Below are 9078 nucleotides of genomic sequence, written 5' to 3'. Positions count from 1 at the left end.
AGATAGGGTAAAAGGTATGAGGTGGAGCTGCAGCAAGCGACTAGCATATATGGTGGCTAACATACGCAAACGAGAGCGAAAAGAGAAGGCAAAGCATGGTCGAGAAACTATGATCAAGAAATGATCCTAGAACAACCTACGTCAAGCATTACTCTAACATCGTGTTCGCTTCCCGGACTCCGCCAGAAAGAGACCATCACGGTTACACACGCGGTTGATGTATTTTAATTAAGATCAACTTCAGGTTTTCTACAACCGGACATTAACAAATTCCCATCTGCCCATAACCACGGGCACGACTTTCGAAAGTTCAAATCCCTGCAGGGGTGTCCCAACTTAGCCCATCACAAGCTCTCACGGTCAACGAAGGATATTTCTTCTCCCAAGACAATCCGGTCAGACTCAGAATCCCGGTTACAAGACATTTCGACAATGGTAAAACGAGACCAGCAAGACCGCGCGATGCGCCGACATCCCGATAGGAGCTGCACATATCTCGTTCTCAGGGCAACATCGGATGAACACTACGTACGGCTAAAACCAGCCCTCAAGTTTCCCTGAGGTGGCGCCGCAAGTGGCTCTGTTTCGGACCAACACTTAGACAAGCACTGGCCCGGGGGGGTTAAAATAAAGATGACCCTCGGGATGCGCGACTCCCAAGGGAAAAAGGCTAGGTGGCGAATGGTAAAACCAAGGTTGGGCCTTGCTGGAGGAGTTTTATTCAAAGCAAACTGTCAAGGGGTTCCCATTATAACCCAACCGCGTAAGGAACGCAAAATCCAGGAACATAACACCGATATGACAGAAACTAGGGCGGCAAGAGTGGAACAAAACACCAGGCATAAGGCCGAGCCTTCCACCCTTTACCAAGTACTAGTGCAAATGCCCGTGCGTTACACCGGGTGAAAAAAATTCAAAATACCAGCTCCGCGTGCCACTACCGGACACTTCTTATAACCAACTCGGACAAACGTTAAGGTTAACCTCATTCTCTATAAGATGAATATGCCTTTGTGTTACTGCATGTTGAATTATCGCTTAAGCTATGCTTTATGTTGAGGTACAAGTCTACTTTTCAACCGCCTCCACATGAAAACTTGGATAACCTCTTCTCCTCTTGCCACCGCCATGGTGCACCGCCGGGCAAAGCTCACGCAACTCCGATGGTGGCAAGGAGGTCCTTTAGAGGTGTGGTGCCCTGGTGGGGGTACACAATATGCCTGGTAGGGCTAGTTGTTGCGTGTACATTGATGGTTCGTCTGGCTTGGCAGCTCAACGACGGTGCATTAGCAATCTTTGGTGTTGGACCTTTGGCCTGGTCATTGGAGAAGGGGGTTGCACGACGGGATCCTCGGAGGCGACATGTTTTCGGTTGTCTTAGTGTTTTCAATAGGGAAGCGAGACAATGGTGCTTCCCAGAGACGGCATTGAGCTATGCTCACGACGCGCCGTCGATAGATGTAGGAGGAAGAAAAGTTCGGCTCCGCCAAGAATTTGATTGTAATTTTCCTTTTTTATGGGTGAGTTTGTAGACATGTGTTGCTTAATATTTGGCCTTATGCCTTTCCGCAAAACAAAGACAGAAAGAATTATCACTTTTCGTACCACGTAGCGTGGATATGAAGACACCCTAACGTCCTTCGGTAGTGCCTACTTCAGCTCGGCATTGCTATCGAAAGGAATAGTGTTGCATGGAATAGTCTTTGAGTGGAAGAAACATACCAGTGATAGTTACATACTCTTCGAGAGTTTAATAATTAATGTAGAGTAACTAAATTACAGTTAATTCAAATTTCATAAGATCTATGTGTTTCATACAAAATTTAGAAATGTAACTAAATTTTAATGGTAACAAAAATAGGTCAAAAAATAGAGGCATATACTAACAGAACTTTAAGGAGAAGAAACTTGAGGCAGCAGTATATAAGCACATTTGGGGACGCGGAGTTTCTGCTACCAGGCTCAGTTGCACCCGCGCTGACGAAATAAGTCAAAACAAATACTAAAAGAATTCAAAAGAAAATAATTTTTTGTGTAGTAGATAATTTGATGTGTTGGATCCACTCCAAATTTCAATTTATTTGGACATCTGAGCAGCTCTCAGCAAAAAAAATCAGGGTTTATAAAAAAGTTACTGTTCATGCACTGACCCGATTTTTCTTTTTTGCCGAGAGCTTCTCAGATGTCCAACTGAGTTGAAATTTGAAGCAGACCTCACACATCAAATTATCTATCACACGGATTTATTTTGAATTTTTTTGAATTTTTTTAGTATTTGTTTTGATTTTTTCCTGACCAGGAACAGATGGGCTTGGGCACCGAGTTGGATTTCCGCACATTTGGTCACTACTTTATTTTTTCTTGGCAGACTACAAATAAACATATAACAGTTTTACAAATATGAATGGAATGTTTACAAAGTTTGGATATATATGAGAAGTCGGCAAGGTTTGTGGTTGCAAGGCTGCTTATGTGATATAGCTGACAATATATAGTCCGTGAGTTTCAGCTAGTTAAGTAAAGAAGGTTCTAAACCCTCAAAAAAAAGTAAAGAAGATTCTATATACAATGTTGACTTAAGATGACTTTTAGTTGGAGAACTGCAAATAGAAAGCATGTCCTGCCACCATAGGTGCTGTAATTGGTAAAGAAAGTTATGTAATCCTTATAGTATCTCATCATAAGACACCTGCGCAGCAAATTAAATGCATGAAAAAGATGATATTTAAATCAAATAAAAAAGAGATACTAACATAAGTTAATGGATTCCTGATCCCAGTATATATGCACTTTTCCCATAGTCTGTATGCACCATTTGCACATACACCAAATTAAAGCCTCCACCTGCCAAAATCACATGCCTAGTGCTGATAACTTCCTAACAGCAGAATGTAAGGCAGCGGATAAATAGAATCGAAACAAGTACAAGAGCGGAGGCGTCTGAGACCTTGCATTACCGGCGCTCGTAGCCCTCGAACACCTCGCTCATGACTGCTTCCCTTGATTGCCTCCGTCCACGTGCACAAATCCCTCCACCGAGAAAATACAGTCCAAAATATATGCTGTTAGTTTAATTACATGTAGTTTGTCCTAGTTACATTGCGCACAAAGAAACACGTTCCTAATCCATCTAATCATACTTACAAAGCATGACAACCCATCTCCCAGCTTACATGTCCTCTGAATCTCGAAAACATGCACCTGCTCTGAACTTTTGCACATTTACTCTGCTGCTCTCAATTTGCAGCTGCTTTTCACATTCAGATATCAAGCAATTGGAAATGGAGTGGATGGGTGCAGATTTTTAACAGAAATACGACAGCTAGAATAGAATAATCTCTCCATCTCTCTCAGTATGCACGCACATATACACAATCAAGCAAATTGAACTGCAAAACTGAAACAAAATCTGCAAAGTTTGTGAGGGAAATTTTGCTATGTTGCAATTCAGTGTTCACTCTGAAATTTCTGAAGTAAATAAAAATTCAGATTTTACAAATATTGAGCAGGTGTACTGGATGCAGAGCAGCTACACTGTTTAGTCTCAGAAGGCAAACATATTGAACATACTAACAGAAGTGTAGCATCTATGAATCTAGTGGAAGCACTACAGACTTGAATCAACTCTCAGAACTTGGATCAAACTTTCTGAACTCTGAAGAAAGTAGATAGAACATAACTGAAACTTTGCTAAAAACATTGTCGATGCTTATGTACTGAATAAAAGAACAGCTTCGCACTTGGGTGGCAGACAGAGAAACAAGGATAGAAACAGGGGCTACCCATGATTTCATCGGTCTTGGTATTGATTTGGCTTTCAAGGGGCTACATGCCTCTGTTGTAGCCATCGTTGGCAATATTGGACGGCTCGATGGATGTCCTTCGACCTCCGGCGAACTCGAAGGCGACATGATGCTTTTCTGGTCCAAGTACTCCGGGATTTGATGGATTTACTTCCAAGCACACAATCTGATGGAGATTCCGGCCGAGGATCCTTTCTTCTTATAGGAGCCAAGTCCAATCCGGGTCGGACACTCCCTTGATTTGTGTTGGAGAAGGATGCAGACACGAAATTAATCCAAATCAGACACGGGAGCAGGATGTCGGAGATTGAGAAGCTTGCGTCGGTTGAGGCGGAGCACCACGAAACAAACAAAGCGCTGAGTATATCAATAAAAACTTCAAAAATACAAAGAAATTGTCAACTGTCGTCGTCCGCGGGGACCGTACTTGGGCGAGGTCACCTTGGTGCTCCCTCTGTTTTGCACTTAACTTTTGCACCCCCAAAAGTGATCTGCATCCCTATACTTACGGTCATACAATCATCAACATACATAAAAAATTGAATGCCAAAAATAAATTAACCGCTACATTCCCTGAGCTGAACTGCACCAGGGAAACGCCCTATTTCATCAGTAGTCGGATTTGCTTTCCGTGTGAGAATGTCTATATGCTGCTAGGAGGGGGTGGTGGTAGTACCATGATGTGCTGAATGAACAGGATTCAGCCTTAAAGTCCATGGACAAACAGCCATTAGGAAAAGTTATTTGCCTGTGCTATATGTCTATTTGTCCTAGGATTCAGAAATGCCTACAATGGTGTCTGGAACTACAAATGAAAATGCCGCCATATTATCCCACAAAAATGTCTGAACCTACAATTGAATATGACCTGCATTTTCTCCCAAAATGCCTACGATCGTGTCTGAAACTACAATTACGATGCCTGCATTTTATCACAAAAAAATTTATGCCATCCTATCTGATTTCCTATCTGATTGCCTGAAACAACCTACACATAAATGAAACAAGCTGTTTTCTCCTTTCAAAACAGTATGCAATCTACTGTATTGCCTGAAAAAACATCCATCCTACTATATTGTTGCCTTTTATTTCCTCTCCTATTGCCTACATCCTGCCTATTCTGTGATTCTGGATTTACTTAAAAAAAATAGAATAGTTGCGTCACGGTTCGTTCAGTGCTATTGCCCAGTTCATTTCAGTATACTATTACCTGAAAAAGTTCAGCACTATTGCCCGTATTCATCAGTGCTTTTGCCCAAGTTCAGCAGTACTATTGCCTACAAACATGTAGAACGCATGTTGCTCACGGGATTGGGTGCGAGAAATTATTTGCTTATCCTGTGATTCTGGATTCCCAACCTCTCCAAAACCATCTGCGGCAGCGTGGGCAGGTTCATCCCCCACCCCCTTGGCTGGCGCGGAAAAACAACACATTCGGGAGATGGATTTGTGCGCGTGGAAGACGTACCTAAGCCTTCAGGTGTCGATTGGCTGCCGAGATTTGAAGTTCAGCTCGGGATTTCTCTCAAATTTACAGCAACCCCACCCCCTTCCTCCCTCCTCCTATCCCTTCCCGGCCATGGATTTCCACGACGCAACGCAGTGGGAGACAAAAAACAAAGGAAGGGGCTGGACTGCACTCAGGAACTTACCTTGTGCTGGAGACGTAGCAGTCCGCGTCACAAAGGAAGGGGCTGGACTGCAATCGAGTGCTAGAAAATTGAATGTTAATTAATTGCATGGTATTGAGTGCTACAAACCATGATGGAGAAGGAGCCGCTCCATTGTGACCTCCTTCACTGCCAGATTCACAGCCGCCATCACATCATACCAAATCTAGCATCGCATAGTGTCTCTAAGTATACGGCAGTGCTGTACCAAGACCAAGTCAACAACTCATGCTATCACTACTGCTTTCCTCTAATCATTGTCTGCATGATGAATGTAAACAAAAAAGAGTCACATACATCTATTTTCTTTACAAATATCATACCATAATGTCACATTGCTGTTATAACAGATGTGCAAATAAGGAAAAAAAAATTGGGTGGGGAGTGCTCAAATAAGAGATACGGGGAGTACATAAAGGATGAGGGAGAGGGCAAGGTACCTGCCGGTCACAGCCACGCAAGAATCCGTCAAAGTAGCCAGTTGATCTAACAAAACCTAGAGAGTTCAGCTATTGTTTTCACAACGGAACTAAGTATCCTCTCCACATGTTTTCTGGTACCTTATAACACTAATGCTGCATAAACATTTAGAACCAGTTTAAAGGGATCATTAGGATTGTTTGATAGGTCAATGGAATATGTATTTAGTGAAAGAGGATAAGCCTCTTCAGAGTGAATTGATATTGCATTTAAATTTAATGAGCGGACTAATTTTAGTAGGAATAAAAGAGCTACATACGCACTTATGTTTACAGTGGAATTGCTTCACCGTTCAGCCACATCAAGATGCAAATTTGTTAAAGACTAACAGTCCTAGAAAATAAGTTGTTAGGCAAGAGCTTCTACAAAAAGAGAGAATGAAGTTTGGACATATTAACCTTTAACTGAAGAACATCACGATGAACAAACAGTAGTGCAATTTCACTGTTATACTTGATATGCTTCTATCATTAACCATCAGTACTGTAGCGAAAATCTTGCTTTGCTCTCATATTAAGCATATTTTTTTTTAGAATTTAGATGCATTTACCAATCTATGGTTTCTATATCTGGACCTGAACAAATAATATATCAGATTGAGTTCCCTTTCTATTGTTTATCTGTCCAATGTATAGATGATCAGATTGTATAAATCTTCTTTGGCAACTGGCGTTTTGAGTGTACCGAAGCAAATCTCGTTGGGGCAAAGAGAAAATCGGTATTTCACAAATTCTAACACTCCTCAAGCAGCAACTTGCATCCTGATGAAACATAAATACGCTAAGCAAATAAGACAAGAGACGCCATCAACCACATGGGCTAGAGCTTCTTCCTTTTTCGCTGGTGGATACCTGAGGATATTGAAGCCCTTGCCGGGATGGTGATGGCTAGATCGAGGTAGCGATTGGGGATCTGGCAGCAACGAAAACCAAGAAGCGATTCTCCATCACCAACGTTTGGGGCAGCAGCGGCGACCGCGGGGATGGCAAGGGACGTAGCCGGTGCTCCTCCCGGCGAAGCGGCGGCGCGAGCGACGGACTACGCAGCTGCGCTCCCCCAGTGAAGCCGCGGCCTGCGACACGCGCACCTCCCAGGGATGGCAATCCACAGCTCCAGCCGCCGCCGTCGTTCGCAAGCTCCAGCCGCCGCCGCCGTCGTTCGCAAGCTCCAGCCGCCGCCGCCGCCGATCCAGCCACCCCCGCCGTTCTGCATCGAGCACCTGCGCCGCCTGGGCCTCCGCCTCCAAGTCGTCGACGCCCCGTTCCAGATCAGATCCGGAGCGCCGTTGCCAGATCCCGTCCCCTCCGTCACGCCCTCGTCTACGGCCGCCGCCGAAACCCTCCTATACGGGCAGAAACTCTGTTATTTTTTACATAGGACGTGGCTGCGGGTTGAACACTAAACATTTTTTTTCCAGATAAAACAGGGATGGCGGGTTTAATTCATAAAAACCACATGGACCTTTGTGTAAAACGCCACGACAGTGAATCCGAAGACTCAATCCGTACTTTATTATTAGGGAGAGATATAGGTGCATTAATTAAATAAGAGATATTGTGATATCCCAACAAAATATCCATATTCCAACAAGGAACAAACTCTAATCTTCACCTGCAACTAACAACGCTATAAGAGGGGTTGAGCAAAGCGGTAACATAGCCAAACAACGGTTTGCTCGGACAAGGTGGGTTAGAGGCTTGGCTTAACAATATGGGAGGCATGATAAGCAAGTGGTAGGTATCGCAGCATAGGCATAGCAAAAGAGCGAGCAACTAGCAAGCAAAGATAGAAGTGATTTCGAGGGTATGGTCATCTTGCCTGAAATCCCGCAAGGAAGAAAAACGAGTCCATGAAGAAGACAAACGGACGAAGTCGAACGGATCCTCACAAACGCAACGTTTTCGGATTACCGAGAAGAAGTACACCGAAAAGGAAGCAAACAACATAGTAAACAATCAACACATGAACATGACATGATGCACAACCAAGTATGATGCATGTCCGGTTTAAGGAAGCATGGCATGGCAAAGTGCACAAACAACCCTACAAATTAAGTGAAGCATGGCATGGCAAAGTGCACAAACAACTCCGTTGCATATTGACGAAACACCACGTGACTTATTTAGTTTGATCTTGTTATGAACCTAATAATATTAAATGTTCTTAACATGGCAAGAGGTGAAGCATAACAAAACTATACCAATTAAACAATTTAAATGGGGCCGGATATAACAAACAACAAATCCGGTAAATCCCCATATGTCTTAGTAATTTAAAGCAAACAACAATTTTAACCATTTAAATGTTATTATCATGATGAGAATGACATGAGCAAGTTTATGCAAGTTTTATGAAAATGTTGACAAGAGCATTATATGAAGCATTTGTCATCGTGGCGGAAACGAAAGGGGTGCCACGGCGATAACGAAAACGGTGCCACAGCAGCGTTCCGGTTCCGGTAACTCGATTGAGATACCGAAGCAAAGGAGAAGTGTGCGGATGCATGCAAAAGATGGTGGGGCGCTCCCGTATTCCGGGTGTCCCACGAGTTAGTGGCATGGAAATGAGTGACAATACAGACACGGTGCAGACAAAGGGTGCATCTCATCCGACATGCATTCATTCGTTCACGGGCGTCGTCTCGGGGTTATACCTTCGAGGTGAGACTTTTCGGAACGGATCAAGTTCTTAGCAGAAGTAGACGGCCTCGCCACGTTCGAGAGGTAGTAGAGGTACATGACAACGATAGAGGTACTCGTGATCTTAGGGTCACGGCGAGAAACTTGACGTCCACGGTGTCTTCGAGGGTCGACGGTAGTGGTACTTGGCAAAATGCATGTCGAGGGTAGTTGTTCTCGTATCGACGTGGTACTTGGCGATTTCGGAGACAACGGAAGACGAACTTGGCGGTCCTCGTAGAACTAGTACTTGGCGTTAGTGATACATGTTTCGAAAGCAATTCACGACGATGGTAGCCGAAACTTGGTGATCCGAAGGGGTACTTGACGAATAACGGCCGTCGTGGTACTTGGTGAAATCCTCGGAGATGGACTTGACACATGAAAGGTCTTCGGTGCCACGGTACTTGTCAGATCATCATGCAGACGTTCTTTCGAAGAGGAACT

General features: G+C 43.8%; 1 long non-coding RNA gene across 5 annotated transcripts; it reads right to left on the bottom strand.

Annotated features, from left to right (window-relative positions):
• Positions 1 to 2376: 2376 nt before the first annotated feature.
• Positions 2377 to 7344, bottom strand: LOC125512767. Of its 5 annotated transcripts, none has more exons than XR_007285539.1 (3): positions 2948 to 7344; positions 2754 to 2844; positions 2377 to 2689 (listed from the first exon to the last, which is right to left on the bottom strand). It is a non-coding gene; the product is annotated as an uncharacterized LOC125512767 (long non-coding RNA). The 5 variants fall into 5 exon arrangements; XR_007285541.1 differs by having other exon boundaries at positions 2958 to 7344; XR_007285540.1 differs by having other exon boundaries at positions 2377 to 2844; positions 2948 to 3030; positions 3145 to 7344.
• Between the last annotated feature and the right edge of the window lie 1734 nt (positions 7345 to 9078).

This window comes from Triticum urartu, chromosome 6 (assembly GCF_003073215.2).
Source record: "Triticum urartu cultivar G1812 chromosome 6, Tu2.1, whole genome shotgun sequence".
Taxonomy (NCBI): Eukaryota; Viridiplantae; Streptophyta; class Magnoliopsida; order Poales; family Poaceae; genus Triticum; species Triticum urartu.
This window is presented reverse-complemented; position numbering and strand designations above follow the sequence as displayed.